The sequence below is a fragment of the Aquarana catesbeiana genome, linkage group LG03 (genome assembly GCF_042186555.1).
Source record: "Aquarana catesbeiana isolate 2022-GZ linkage group LG03, ASM4218655v1, whole genome shotgun sequence".
Taxonomy (NCBI): domain Eukaryota; kingdom Metazoa; phylum Chordata; class Amphibia; order Anura; family Ranidae; genus Aquarana; species Aquarana catesbeiana.
This window is the reverse complement of record NC_133326.1, coordinates 126,643,619-126,660,110: the sequence shown is the minus strand read 5'-3', so window position 1 is coordinate 126,660,110 and position 16,492 is coordinate 126,643,619.

The following is a 16,492-nucleotide window of genomic DNA, read 5'->3' as shown; positions in this document are numbered from 1 at the left end:
CAAATCTAAATATATTAAGGGAATCCCGATAAATAATAAAGAAATAAGTTTGTGAGAAGTCTGTGTGAATATGAGCAGCAAAACTACTTTCTTCTCACATTATAAAGAAGAAGAGAGTGCGCTGTATTAAACCATTTTTGACATTGCAGCGTGACGAAAGTGTTGTATCCATTGCGAACGCTAAGTTTACCAGACCGAGGTGTTCCGTGTCGGAATTTCTTCTGAGCATGCGTGGCACTTTGTGCGTTGGAACAGGCCACACACGGTCGGAATTGAGGCGATCGGATTTTGTTGTCGGAAAATTCTATAGCCTGCTCTCAAACTTTGTGTGTCGGAAAATCCGATGGAAAATGTCCGATGGAGCCCACACACGGTCGGAATTTCCGACAACGCGCTCCGATCGGACATTTTCCATCGGAAAATCCGACCGTGTGTACAGGGCATAAGTCCTGACATGTCAGCGAAGTGGGAGAGGAGCTCTAACGCTGCCCTGAGGGAGGGCCCCGGATCCCGGAGGAAAAAGATAATATCATCAGCATAAAGTGCTATATTTTCCTCCAGGGATCCGACCCGCACCCCCCCGACAGCATCCGAGGACCGTAGTGCAACAGCCAGGGGCTCCACCACCGGGGAGAGAAGGGCGGGGGAGAGAGGACACCCTTGCCGGGTTCTTCGCTCCACAGGGAAGGAAGAGGATAACACCCCTCCAAGTTTAATCTGTGCTGTCGGTTTCTGATATAAGAGCTAAATCCATTTTCTAAAAGTGGGGCCAAAACCATATATCTTGAGTACCTCCTCCATGTAGGACCAGGCAACAGAATCGAATGCCTTTTCAAGGTCCAAGGCAACCAAGACTCTGGTACTCTGTTCTGTAGGAGGAATTTGTAAGTGGGTGAACACCCTATGAATATTAACATCCGTTGACTTCCCTGGCATTAAGCCAGTTTGATCCATATTTACTAAGAACGGGAGGATCCCCATCAGCCCGGTGGCTAGCACTTTTGTTAATATCTTTAAATAATAATTTAGAAGAGATATGGGTCGATATGCTGAACAGTAAGAGGCATCCTTCCCTGGCTTTTGTATCAGTACTATGTGAGCTTGCGACATTGAGTCAGGTAGGCTTCCTGCTTCTAAACTAAGGGCATACAATTTTTGAAGAAGCAGGGCTAAGTCAGCTATGTACATTTTGTACCAGTCTTCTGGGAGCCCATCAGGGCCCGGTGTCTTGTTAGGGGGAAGTGAACGAATTGCCATTTCAATCTCGGTCACCGAGATTTCCGCCTCTAGGGTGGCAACGTCCTCCACTGTCAAAGTTGCCAGATTCAGTTCACGGGGATACAAGAGGTGGTCAGGGGATATCTGTGAGGTGGTAGAGCTATACAACGAGGCGTAAAAATCTTTACATTCATTGGTATACTTGGATTTTGCAAAAGCGTTCGACACAGTTCCCCGCACATGGCTCATGTGTAAGGTAATCAACAGGCTTGGAAATATCAGTTTGTAAATGGATAGAAAACTGGCTAAAAGACAGAATTCAGAGAGTAGTGGTTAATGATTCTTACTCTGAATGGTCTAAGGTTATCAGTGGTGTACCCCAAGGTTCAGTGCTGGGACGGTTACTTTTTAATATCTTTATAAATGATATTGGGTCTGGGATCAAAAGTAACATTTCTGTCTTTGCAGATGACAGCAAGCTATGCAGTGAAATAACGTCCTTACAGGATGTCTCCAATTTACAAGCCGACCTCAATGCACTGTCTAATTGGGCGACTATGTGGTAGATGAGGTTTAATGTTGTGAAATGTAAAGTTATGCACTTGGAGGCTAAGAATATGCATGCATCATACATACTAGGGGGAGTACAACTGGGGGAATCCGTGGTGGAGAAGGATCTGGGGGTTTTGGTAGATCATAGGCTCAATATTAGCATGCAATGCCAAACTGCGGTTTCCATAGCGAGCAAAGTCCTTTCTTGTATTAAGAGAGGTATGGACTCCAGAGAGAGAGATATATAATTTTGCCCCTATTCAAATCATTAGTAAGACCTCATCTGGAATATGTAGTTCAATTTTGGGCACCAGTTCTCAAAAAGGATATCGGGGAACTGGAGAAAGTGCAGGGAAGGGCAACCAAACTGATAAGAAGCATGGAGGAGCTCAGCTATGAGGTAAGATTAGAGGAACTGACTCTTTTCACTCTTGAGAAGAGGAGAATAAGGGGGGATATGGTCAACTTGTTCAAATATATAAGGGGTCCATATAGTGAACTTGGTGTTGAGTTATTCTCTTTACGGTCAACCCAGAGGACACGGGGGCACTCTTCACATCTAGAGGAAAAGAGATTTTATCTCCAAATACGCAAAGGTTTCTTCACAGTAAGAGCTGTGAAAATGTGGCATAGACTCCCTCCAGAGGTGGTTCTGGCCAGCTCAGTAGATTGCTTTAAGAAAGGCCTGGATACTTTCCTAAATGTACATAATATAACTGGGTACTGACATTTATAGGTAAAGTTGATCCAGGGAAAATCCGATTGCCTCTTGGGGGATCAGGAAGGAATTTTTTCCCCTGCTGTAGCAAATTGGAGCATGCTCTGCTGGGGTTTTTTTGCCTTCCTCTTGATCAACTGAGGGTATAAAATTGGGTATATTGGATTGTACGATATTTTTTATTTTATTGTTTTTAAGGTTGAACTGGATGGACTTGTGTCTTTTTTCAACCTGACTAACTATGTAACTATGTAACTATGTAAGGATGTCAGACGGGTTTGAAGTGACCCCCCCCCCCCCCGCAGCAGTATGTATTGTGGGTATAACTGTTTGGAATTTGGGTTCAGCCACCAGACTGGCTAGAAACCTTCCGTTCTTGTCCCCAGACTCAAAGATTCTGGCCCTGAGCAACCGCTCTGATGAGGCAGTCGAACCAGAAAGATGTAAAGAGAGTTCCCTTCGAGCCTGTGCCAGGGAGGAATATGCCCCAGGAGAAGAGTCGGACGCGAACACCTCCTCTGCCGTACTCACCCATGACTCTAGTTCTTTAGTCTCAGAGGCATAGTACACCCTGGCAGCTTTAATTGCAGATATGTAGTCTCTTCCTATAGTTGCCTTAAAGGCATCCCAGGTCACCTGTGCATTGGTCACATTGTCATTACAGTCCCAATATTGGGCAATTTTCCCTAGCATATTCTCTTCTACTTTTTCGTCCTGTAGCCAGCGCGTTGCCAGTCGCCAGAAACCTTTGCGCTCCCCCACCTCCAAGCTACAGAACGACCTCTAGGGGAGAATGGTCTGAAATCTAGGCAGGATGCTGTTTTTAAGCTTTGATTTCTGATATCGTTTTAACATTTTTATATTTTGTATTAATAAACTTTGTAGAATTTTAATTTATGCTGTGTAGTTCCTGGGCACCGTGAAAGTCTACCCCCAAAAAACAATATACTGTTCAACTGGGATGTGTTCCTTTTGTATATTAGTTCATGAACTGCTTCAAAATTTGTACTAGAAAGATTAACGGAACGACAACCTGAACTTGAAGTGGGCTAAATCTATAATATTTTTGGGTAATCTGGACCTGTTTTCTGGTTTTATTCTTATATACTTATACAGTGCCTTAAAAAAAGTATTCATGTCCTTGAAATTTTTTACATTTTGTCATGTTACAACCAAAAACGTAATTGTATTTTATTGGGATTTTATATAATAGACCAACACAAAGTGGCATATTAAGTTGCAATAAAAAGTATGTGAACCCATTTGGAATGATATGGATTTCTGCACAAATTGGTCATAAAATGTGATCTGATCTTCATCACAACAATAGACAATCACAGTCTGCTTAAACTAATAACACACAAAGAATTAAATGTTACCATGTTTTTATTGAACACACCATGTAAACATTCACAGTACAGGTGGAAAAAGTATGTGAACCCTTGGACTTAATAACTGGTTGAACCTCCTTTGGCAGCAATAACTTCAACCAAACGTTTCCTGTAGTTGCAGATCAGACGTGCACAACAGTCAGGAGTAATTCTTGACCATTCCTCTTTACAGAACTGTTTTAGTTCAGCAATATTCTTGGGATGTGTGGTGTGAATCGCTTTCTTGAGGTCATGCCCAGCATCTCAATCGGGTTGAGCTCAGGACTCTGACTGAGCCACTCCAGAAGGCATATTTTCTTCTGTTTAAGCCATTCTGTTGTAGATTTACTTCTATGCTTTGGGTCGTTGTCCTGTTGCAACATCCATCTTCTGTTGAGCTTCAGCTGGTGGACAGATGGCCTTAAGTTCTCCTGCAAAATGTCTTGATAAACTTGGGAATTCATTTTTCCTTCGATGATAGCAATCCATCCAGGCCCTGACGCAGCAAAGCAGCCCTAAACCATGATGCCCCCACCACCATACTTCACAGTTGGGATGTGGTTTTTTATGTTGGTGTGCTGTGCCTCTTTTTCTCCACACATAGTGTTGTGTGTTACTTCCATACAACTCAACTTTATCTGTCCACAGAATATTTTGCGAGTACTGCAGTGGAACATCCAGGTGCTCTTGTGCAAACTGTAAACGTGCAGCAATGTTTTGTTTGGACAGCAGTGAATCCATTCTTGTTTAGTATTTTATGTATCGTAGATTCGCTAACAGTGATGTTAGCATATGCCAGAGACTTTTGTAAGTCTTTAGCTGACACTCTAGGATTCTTCTTCACCTCATTGAGCAGTCTGCGCTGTGCTCTTGCAGTCATCTTTCCAGGACGCCCACTCCTAGGGAGAGTAGCAGCAGTGCTGAACTTTCTCCATTTATAGACAACTTGTCTTACTGTGGACTGATGAACAGCAAGGCTTTTGAAGATACTTTTATAACCCTTTCCAGCTTTATGCAAGTCAACAATTCCTAATCGTAGGTCTTCTGAGAGCTCTTTTGTGCGAGGCATCATTCACATCAGGCAATTGTGAAAAGCAAACCCAGAACTGGTGTGTGTTTTCTATAGGGCAGGGAAGCTGTAACCAACACCTCCAATCTCATCCCATTGATTGGACTCCAGTTGGCTGACACCTCATTCCAATTAGCTCTCGGAGATCTCATTAGTCTAGAGGTTCACATACTTTTTCCACCTGCACTGTGAATCTTTACATGGTGTGTTCAATAAAAACATGGTAACATTTAATTCTTTGTGTGCCATTAGTTTAACCAGACAGTGATTGTCTATTGTTGTGACTTAGATGAAGATCAGATCACATTTTATGACCAATTTGTGCAGAAATCCATATCATTCCAAAAGGGTTCACATACTTTTTATTGCAACTGTAATTGTCAAGTGGAAGGAAAGTGATAAATGATTGTTAATTTTCTTTACAGATAAATATGTGAAAGTGTGGCGTGCATTTGTGTTCAGCCCCCCTGAGTCAATACTTTGTAGAACCACCTTCTGCTGCAACTACAGCTGCAAGTCTTTTGGGGTATGTCTCTACCAACTTTGCACATCTAGAGAGTGACATTTGTGCCTATTCTTCTTTGCAAAATAGCTCAAGCTCTGTCAGATTGGATTGAGAGTGTCTGAGAACAGCAACTTTCAAGTCTTGCCACAGATTCCCAATTGGATTTAGGTCTGGACTTTGACTGGACATTCTAATACATGAATGTGCTTTGATCTAAACCATTCCATTGTAGCTCTGGCTGTATGTTTAGGGTCGTTGTCCTGCTGGAAGGTGATTCTCTGCCCCTGTCTCAAGTCTTTTGCAGACTCTAACAGGTTCTAAGATTGCCCTGTATTTGGCTCCATCCATCTTCTCATTAACTCTGACCAGCTTCCCTGTCCCTGCTGAAGAAAAGCATCCCCATAACATGATGCTGCCACCACCATGTTTCATGGTGGGGATGGTGTGTTCAGGGTGATGTTCAGTGTTAGTTTTCTGCCACACATAGCATTTTGCTTTTAGGCCAAAAAGTTCAACTTAGGTCTCATCTGACCAAAGCACCTTCTTCCACATGTTTGCTGTGTCCCCCACAGGGCTTCTTGCCAGCTGTAAATTTACTTCTTATAGCTTTCTTTCAACAATGGCTTTCTTCTTGCCTCTCTTCCATAAAGGCCAGATTTGTGGAGTGCACGACTAATAGTAGTCCTGTGGACAGAGTCTCCCCACCTGAGCTGTGGATCTCTGCAGCTCCTCCAGAGTTAACATGGGCCTTTTGGCTGCTTCTCTGATTAATGCTCTCCTTGTCTGGCATGTTAGTTTAAGTGGACAGCCATGTCTTGATAGGTTTGCAGTTGTGTTATACTCTTTCTATTTTCAGATGATGGATTGAACAGTGCTCCGTGAGATGTTCAAAGCTTGGAATATATTTTTATAACCTAACCCTGCTTTAAACTTCTCCACAACGTTATCCCTGCCCTATCTGGTGTGTTCCTTGGCCTTCATATTGCTGTTTGTTTACTAAGGCTCTCTAACTAACAAACCTCTGAGTGCTTCACAGAACACCTGTATTTATACTGATTTTAAATTACCCACAGGTGGACTCTATTTACTAATTAGGTGACTTCTGAAGGCAATTGGTTCCACTAGATTGTAGTTAGGGGTATCAGAGTAAAGGGGGCTGAATACAAATGCACGCCACACTTTTCAGATATTTATTTGTACAAAATTTTGAAAACCATTTATCATTTTCCTTCAACTTCACAATTATGTGTCACTTTGTGTTGGTCTATCACATAACATCTCAATAAAATACATTTGAGTTTTTGGTTGTAACATGACAAAATGTGGAAAATTTCAAGGGGTGTGAATACTTTTTCAAGGCACTGTATATCATAACAAAAAATACATATAAAGGCACTCACATACATTGGGTATAGAAAAGAATCCCCCCCCCCTTTAAAATAATCACATATTGTTGCTTTGCAGCCTGAAATGAAGACAGACACGGTTTTGTTTTTTTCTAGCTGTATTTACTAGTGACACTTATAACATCCAAGTGAAAGATATAACACCAACATGTAAGAAAAATAAATAAATACATTCAAAAACAGAATCACTGAGTTGGAAAAAGGATCACCCCCTTGTGTCAGTATTTTATTGAACCTCCTTTTGCTTTAATTACAGCCTTTAGTCTGTTGGGATATACCTCTACTAACTTTGCATATCTAGACTATACAATATTTGCCCACTCTTCTTTGCAGAACTGCTCAAGTTCAGGTAAATTTGATGATGATCATTTGTGGACTGAAGTCTTCAATTCATTACACAGATTTTCAATGGGGTTTAAGCCTGGGCTCTGACTAAGCCATGCAAGAGCATTCACCTTTTTCTCCTTCAACCACTGTGTGGTCATTTTTGCTGTGTGCTTTGGGCCACTGTCATGTTGGAAGGTAAACCTTCTTCCCATTGACAACTTTCTGGGGGAGGGCAGCAGATTTTCCTCAAGAATTTGATGGTATTTTGCCCCATCTATTTTTCTTGGTGCCCCAGTCCCTGCTGTAGATAAACACCCCCCATAACAGGATATTACCACCTCCATGTTTATTGGAATGGTGTTATTTGGATGGTGAGGTGTATTGTATTTCCACCAGACATATCGTTTGGTGTTGAGGTCAAATAATTAAATTTTAGTAACATGTTATGAAAGGAAAACTTATCCTTTAAGGGTACAATTCTTTCCAACAAGTACAAACACTACCCCTGAATTTACAAAGTTATGGGTAAGTAAACTGAACTTGTGTAGCAAGCCACTCATGGAGCTGCTGATACAACAATATAACCAGGATATCGAATAATGTGATATTGAAATGATGCAACTGCAAACACAACATCACGGTACACAAAGTTTACTATTTTACAAACCCATGATGTTATATTGATGGGAAAATAACTATGGGACCTGGACAACTAAAAAACAATCAATTTAACACCATACACACTAACAGAAGATGAGAAAATGATGCTTAAACTTGGGCCTCAGTTTCTGCTCTTCTGCATCATTAGACAAGGCAGATCTCATAAAAGGCTTATACCTCTTTGGGATTAAACTAACCTTTAACTATATTTTTTTATAAAGAAAGACAGCAGAAACAGACAAATAATTGAAAGGGTTTGGTGGACGTCTGCGCACTCCTTGACCTAATGCAACACCTTAAGGAAAGCAATAATGTACCAGTTGATAGTTTTGAGCATACTCAGATTATGGACACCACGCAAGGTCCCCTCACCCAAATTTAAACTCAAATTTACCAAATTTCCAGACCGGGTATATGAATCCACACATTTAAGTTTTTCTATTGCAAACTGGTAATGCTATTAAATGTCTGCAATCTCAGAATTTCAAACATATGAACAATCTCACCCCAATGAAAAAAAGGCACTTATAGGACTACAAATTAAACATGACATAATTATCAAGCCCTCTAACAAGAGGGGAAACGTTGATCTCATGACAACTGAACATTATGAAGACGTGTTTGTCCATTGTGAATAATCCTGCCTGGTATGAGCCTATCCCAGTGTCCTATATAGAGAAATACAATAAGGAATGTCAGGGAATTCCTAGAGAGTAGGGATGAGCTTCGTATTCGAGTCAAACCCATGCCTGATAGGAGAGAGAAGGAGGAGGCGGCACATCACCAATGAGGCAGGATGCCCTCCAGGGGCCAGCCTAAGGGCAGCACACTGACTGCATCACACCCCAAAGCTCCGCATGTGCAGGGCACTGCAGTCTCTGCGCGTTATTCAAAAAGTTCTTTGGTTTGGGCCTGTTTTAAGACGAGTGCATTAGATGGCACTGGTGCTATTTGCAACATATGTCTCAAGTGTATCTTGCTTGGCCAAAACATCTCCCGCTTGGGCACCACACGCTTGACCAGACATATGTTGACCTGCCATGCAGTTTGTTGGCAAGCGTATTTAAAAGACCCACACCAAAGAACAAAGAGGACCTCTCCTTGCTCCTCATCAGCTGAGATCTCCAACCCCACTATACCTTCAGTCCTCTCTGAGACCTGCACTGAGAGGAATGAAGGTGTAGAATTAGGTGTGTCACAGCCAAGTACTTGTGGGCAATCTGCTTTCGGTACACCGACGTCAGATTGTACCAGGCAAAATTCCCTGCCCCAGCTGCTGCACCGCCGAAAGAAGTTCGCTCCCAGCCATCCACATGCCCAGTGGTTGAATGCTAGCTTGGAAAAATTGCTAGCACTTCAACTGCTGCCTTTCAGTCCCCTTCCGTGAGTTTGTGGAATGTGCGGTTCCTCAGTGGCAGGTACCCAAACGCCACTTTTTCTCATGGAAGGCGATTTCAGCTCTCTACCTGCATGTGTAAGGCAATGTCTTGGCCTCGCTGGACAGGGCGGTAAGGTGCATATTACCGCTGACTCATGGTCCAGCAGGCATGGACATTGACGTTACCTAAGTTTCACCGTGCATTGGGTGACTCTGCTGGCAGCTGGGAAGGATGCAGGACAAGGTGCAGTAGTGTTGGAGGTTGTTCCGCCACCACGCCTCCAAAATGCCACTACTAATGATTGTGACACACCTCTCTCCTCCACCCCCTCCTCTTCTTCTTCCTCCATGGCCTCTTCCTGTGTCCTCGGAACCAGCGGTGCTCCGTAGCCGTTCAAGGGGCTACGCAAGTATGCAGGCCAAAAGATGCCATGCGGCGCTTGAGCTGGTGTGCTTGGGGGACAGGAGCCACACTGGGGCAGAGGTTCTGTCAGCTCTGCAGGGGCAGGTTCAGAGGTGGTTGACGCCACGCCAACTTAAGGCAGGAATGGTGGTTTTTGACAATGGCACCAACCTCCTCTCTGCCCTCCGACAGGGACAAATGACCCATGTGCCCTGTTTGGCTCACATCCTTAACTTGGTGGTGCAGCGGTTCTTGGGCAGGTACCCGGGCTTACAGGATGTCCTGAGGCAGGCCAGAAAAGTCTGTGTGCATTTCCGCCGGTCATATAATGCCAGTGCTCGGCTGGCAGACCTCCAAAAGGAGTTTAACCTGCCCAAGAACTGCCTAATCTGTGACATGCCCACCAGGTGGAACTCAACGTTGGCCATGCTGCAGCGGCTGCACACGCAGCAGAGGGCCATCAATGAGTACCTGTGCGACTATGGCACCAGGACAGGGTCAGGGGAGCTTGGTTTTTTTCCCCACGCCAGTGGGCCATGATCAGGGATGCATGCACTGTCCTGTCACCATTTGAGGAGGCCACGAGGATGGTGAGCAGTGACAGTGCATGCATCAGTGACACTGTCCCCCTTGTCCACCTGTTGGAGCACACGCTGCGTGGAATAATGGACAGGGCACTTGAGGCAGAACAGAGGCAGGAAGAGGAGGACTTCCTTAGCTCTCAAGGCCCCCTTTATCCAGACGGTGTTCCTGCATGCCCGCCGATCACACAGGAAGAGGACGAGGAGGAGGAGGATTGTGTCAGTATGAAGGTGGAGCCTGGCACTCAGCATCAGCAGCAGTCTTTAAGGGATCAGTCCCAAGAAACACATGGACTTGTACGTGGCTGGGAGGAGGTGGCTGCGGACCATGTCGTCCTTAGTGACCCAGAGGACTCCGGACCGAATGCCTCAGCAAACCTACGCTGCATGGCCTCCCTGATCCTGCAAAGCCTGCGTAAGGATCCTCGTATTCGTGGTATCAAGGAGAAGGACCAATACTGGCTGGCAACCCTCCTTGATCCACGTTACAAGGGTAAGGTTGCGGACCTTATCTTGCCATCGCAGAGGGAGCAGAGGATGAAACATCTTCGGGAGGCCTTGCAGAAAGGTCTGTGCAATGCGTTCCCAGAGACTGGGAGGTTACAAACTCCTGTTTCTGGACAACGTGTTGCTGAGGCTTCGGTCAGTCAAAGAAGGAGCGGTGGAGAAGGTGGCCGTCTGACCGATGCGTTCAGACAATTTTTTGGTCCGCAGCCCCAAGGTATGATCGGTTCCAGCAACCATCGCCAGCGTCTGTTTTACATGGTGCAGGAATACCTAGGGGCAAGATCTGACTTGGACACCTTTCCCACCGAAAATCCTCTGGGTTACTGGGTCTTGAGGATGGATCACTGGCCAGAGCTTGCACAGTATGCAATTGAGCTACTGGCCTGTCCTGCATCCAGCGTTCTTTCGGAACGCACATTCAGTACTGCTGGAGGCTTTGTAACCGATCACAGGGTGCGTCTGTCAGCCCAACTCGGTCGATCGACTGACCTTCATAAAAATGAATCAGTCTTGGATCACCACCAGCTACCAAGCACCTGATGCTGATGTAACCAAATAATTTTTTTTTAAATCTCAGATCCCTTCAAAGACTGCCTATGCTGATGCTGAGTGACTATCCTGAGCAGGGCCGATCCCAGGCGGGTGCACGGGGTGCAGTGCACCAGGCGCCAGAAAGGGTGGGGGCGCTTAAGCGCCAGAGTGCTCCCCTCCCTCCTCCTCCTCCCCTCCGTTTCCAGAGGTGGCTCTGTGTTTTACGCTGCTTGAGCCCATCCCCCCTCCCTCCTCCTCCTGTCAGAGGAGAGCAGCCACTGGAGATCGGAGCGGCTGGTCTCTGTGTTGAGAGAGACCAGCCGCGCAGTGACTTCGCTGGGGGGAGGGCGGTCCGTGCCTGCAGCCTGACACAGGTTCTCTCCTCCTCTGTCTCTCTCTCCCGCCTAAGCCTGTCTAGATCTGCACTTCAACCGGGCGGCGCGGCTTCACACTGTCCTCTCTAGCTGCCGCCCGGTTGTTAATGGGTCTGTACTAATAAAGGGAGGTTTGTCCCTGGGGCGGTCTGTACTAATCGAGGGGGGTTTGTCCTTGGGGTCTGTACTAATGGGGGGGTTGTCCTGGGGGGGTCTGTACTAATGGAGGGGGAGTTGTCCTGGGGGGGTCTGTACTAATGGAGGGGGAGTTGTCCTGGGGGGGTCTGTACTAATGGGGGGGTTGTCCTGGGGGGGTCTGTACTAATGGGGGGCTTGTCTTGGGGGGGTCTGTACTAATGGAGGGGGGGGTTGTCCTGGGGGGTCTGTACTAATGAAGGGAGGATTTGTCCTGGGGGTCTGTACTAATGTAGGGATTTGTCCTGGGGGGTCTGTACTAATGGAGGGGGGGGTTGTCCTGGGGGGTCTGTACTAATGGAGGGGGGGTTGTCCTGGGGGGTCTGTACTAATGGAGGGGGGTTGTCCTTTGGGGTCTGTACTAATGGAGGGGGGTTGTCCTGGGGGGGTCTGTACTAATGGAGGGGGGGTTGTCCTTGGGGGTCTGTACTAATGAATGGGGGATTTATCCTGGGGGGTCTGTACTAATGGAGGGGGGGTTTCTCCTGGGGGGTCTGTACTAATGAAGGGGGGATTTGTCCTGGGGGGGTCTGTACTAATGGAGGGGGGATTGGTCCTGGGGGGGTCTGTACTAATGGAGGGGGGATTTGTCCTGGGGGGGTCTGTACTAATGGAGGGGGGGTGTTTGTCTGGTGGGGTCTGTACTAATGGAGGGGGGTTGTCCTGGGGGGGTCTGTACTAATGGAGGGGGGTTTGTCCTGGTGGGGGGTCTGTACTAATGGAGGGGGGATTGTCCTGCGGGGTCTGTACTAATGAAGGGGGGATTTGTCCTGTGGGGGTCTGTACTAATGGAGGGGGTTTGTCCTGGGGGGGTCTGTACTAATAGAGGGGGGTTTGTCCTGGGGGTCTGTACTAATGGAGAGGGGTTGTCCTGGGGGGTCTCTACGAATGAAGGGGGGGTTTGTCCTGTGGGGGGTCTGTACTAACGGAGGGGGGTTTGTCCTGGGGGGATCTGTACTAATGGAGGGGGGTTGTACTGGTGGATGTCTGTACTAATGGAGGGGGTGGTTTGTCCTGGGGGGGTCTATACTGATGAAGGGGGGGTCTGCACTGACGAAGGGGGGGTCTATACTTAGTGGAGGGACGTCTGTACTGAGGGGCGACTAAAGTTGGTGGAAGGGGGGTGACACCATGTTATACCACACCTGGTGACACCAACCCTAGTGACGTCACTGCAGCTGCGGGCTCTTCTTTCGCCCCTTCCCCTCTCCTTCTGGATCGGGACGTGTCCGGATCCGGGCTTTCCTCCTCCTCCTTGTTCCTGTAATTAGCATGCACCTGCTGTGTATCCGTCATGTGCTCTTCCCCCACTGCGCCGAACGAAAAGGGGCAGGGAATAGACTAGAAAGAACGTCAGGGGCGGGCGGAGTTACACACATGCGCAGTGTGTATAAAGCGTAACACGCGTGCGTATTACGTACGATCTGTGAGCGGAGGAAGGAGCATTGGAGGCGCCGATCGTAATAACGAAGGTAAGGGCCAAACTTGGGCCTATACTGCTTCTAGATTGAGGCCTTTATTGTAACAAGAAAAGGAGAGTTTTGGCTGACATTAGGGTTTGTCTTGTGTTGTGTCTTGCAGTTAAAATGGATATCTTGAATGATACAGACTTCATGGCAATATTCATTGACATGTTCAGGGAGCTGCCTTGTCTGTGGGAGATAACCCACCATTATAAGAACCAAACAAAGAGGAAGGCAGCGCTGGATCAATTGTTGGAAATTTTGAAGACGGTGATCCCCACGGCAGACATCACATATTTGAAGATCCTAATTGGTGGCCTGAGGAGCACATATGTAAGGGAGCGCAAGAAAGTCCAGGATTCACAGAGATCCGGAGCAGCAGATGACATCTATGTCCCCAGAATGTGGTACTATGACAGGCTGCATTTTCTGGCAGGCCAGACTGAACCCAGGTCATCACTCTCCAGTCTTCCTTCCACGCTTCCTTCCCCCCCAGCTGAGGCTTCTGACGCCCAACCTGGGCCTTCCAGGCAGCAACATGTGGAGGAGCCCAGATTGAGCCAGGTATAGCATTCCTCTAAATATTTCAGGTTGTCCAATCAATGATGTTAACTAGATGTTAGTTTGGAGTACTAATTTATGATTGTGATTGATGATGCAAAAACTAAAAACATGTCCCTTTTTCATACACAGGGAAGTCTCAGCCAGGAGGTGGCCGGGCCGAGCAGGCTGGCTGATATGCAGGTCCCTCCCCTACACCTGCAAAGAGAATGTGGCAGGAAGAGGAGTACCCTAGAGGAGGCTGCCATAGGCCTCTTTTGGAAGGCTACAGAGGCCCTGGGAGCACCACACACTGTAGAGGAGGACTTTGCTGGCATAATTGCCTGTAAAATGCAGCGGATGGAGGAGGGCCAACGACTCATGTGTGAGTCATTAATTTTGGAGGCTCTCAATAAGGGGTTGAGGGCCCAAATAACATCTGATACCCACCTTTGTGACCTCACACATGGTCCTCTTCCTCCTCCAGGTCCTCCTCCTCCTCCTTCTCCTCCAGGTCCTACTAGTCCTCCTCCTCCTCCAGGTCCAACTCCTCCTTCTGCCACATCTCCAACAGCAGAGCCACAGCCAGGAAGGAAGCATGGAAGGAAGACCAGAAAGTGAGGACCCTGGGTTCAGTCTGGTCAGCCAAAAGATGCAGCCTCTTGTGGTACCACAGCCTGGGAACATAGATGTCATCTGCTGCTTTCCGGATCTCTGGGACTTCTGGACCAGACTGTACTCCCTTACATATGGACTCCTCAGGCCACCAATTTTGATGTTCAAGAATTGATGTCTGCCCTGGGGGTCCAAGGCTTCGCTAATTTCTGCTTTTTATCCAGTGTTGCCTCCCTCTTTGTTTGGTTCTGAGCCCTTAATAAAGGATTTTTGGTTTCAATTATACTTGCCTATGTGTGTTTTCCTTCAAAAAGGACAGTTTGTTTGTGAGGAGGCAGGGACATTTCAAATATACAATGTGAAATTAACAAGGGACACCAACACCAAACAATCTCCTTGAGATTAAATTATACAAGATAATAATGGTGTTGTGGTAACGTGACACACAAAACACACACAAAAATATTCTGGAGTAAAACTAAAACTAAAATAAAACAAAGATCAGCCTTTGAAAAAATACAAACCTAAAATCAAAAAAAAAATCTGCCTTTAAAAAAAATGTAAAAGAAAATAACAACACAAAAATATTTTTGTCAGATGTGACAAATCTAAATATATTAAGGGAATCCGATAAATAATAAAGAAATAGGTTTGTGAGAAGTCTGTGTGAATATGAGCAGCAAAACTACTTCATTCTTCTCACATTATAAAGAAGAAGAGAGTGCGCTGTATTAAACCATTTTTGACATTGCAGCGTGACGAAAGTGTTATATTCATTGCGAACGCTAAGTTTACCAGACCAAGCTGTTCCGTGTCGGAATTTCTTCTGAGCATGTGTGGCACTTTGTGCGTCGGAACAGGCCACACACGGTTGGAATTGACGCGATCGGATTTTGTTGTCGGAAAATTTTATAGCCTGCTCTCAAACTTTGTGTGTCGGAAAATCCGATGGAAAATGTCCGTTGGAGCCCACACACGGTCGGAATTTCCGATAACACGCTCCGATCGGACATTTTCCATTGAAAAATCCGACTGTGTGTACGGGGCATAAGTCCTGACATGTCAGCGAAGTGGGAGAGGAGCTCTAACGCTGCCCTGAGGGAGGGCCCCGGATCCCGGAGGAAAAAGATAATATCATCAGCATAAAGTGCTATCTTTTCCTCCAGGGATCCGACCCGCACCCCCCCGACAGCATCCGAGGACCGTAGTGCAACAGCCAGGGGCTCCACCATCAGGGAGAAAGGGGCGGGGGATAGAGGACACCCTTGCCGGGTGCCTCGCTCCACAGGGAAGGAAGAGGATAACACCCCTCCAAGTTTAATCTGTGCTGTCGGTTTCTGATATAAGAGCTGTATCCATTTTCTAAAAGTGGGGCCAAAACCATATATCTTGAGTACCTCCTCCATGTAGGACCAGGCAACAGAATCGAATGCCTTTTCAAGGTCCGAGGCAACCAAGACTCTGGTACTCTGTTCTGTAGGAGGAATTTGTAAGTGGGTGAACACCCTATGAATATTAACATCCGTCGACTTCCCTGGCATTAAGCCAGTTTGATCCATATTTACTAAGAACGGGAGGATCCTCGTCAGCCCGGTGGCTAGCACTTTTGTTAATATCTTTAAATCATAATTTAGAAGAGATATGGGTTGATATGCTGAACAGTAAGAGGCATCCTTCCCTGGCTTTTGTATCAGTACTATGTGAGCTTGCGACATTGAGTCAGGTAGGCTTCCTGCTTCTAAACTAAGGGCATACAATTTTTGAAGAAGCAGGGCTAAATCAGCTATGTACATTTTGTACCAGTCTTCCGGGAGCTCATCAGGGCCCGGTGTCTTGTTAGGGGGAAGTGAACGAATTGCTGTTTCAATCTCGGTCACCGAGATTTCCTCTAGGGAGGCAACGTCCTCCACTGTCAAAGTTGCCAGAGTCAGTTTACGGGGATTACAAGAGGTGGTCAGGGGATATCTGAGAGGTGGTAGAGCTATACAACGAGGCGTAAAAATCTTTACATTCATTGGTATACTTGGATTTTGCAAAAGCGTTTGACACAGTTCCCCACACATGGCTCATGTGTAAGGTA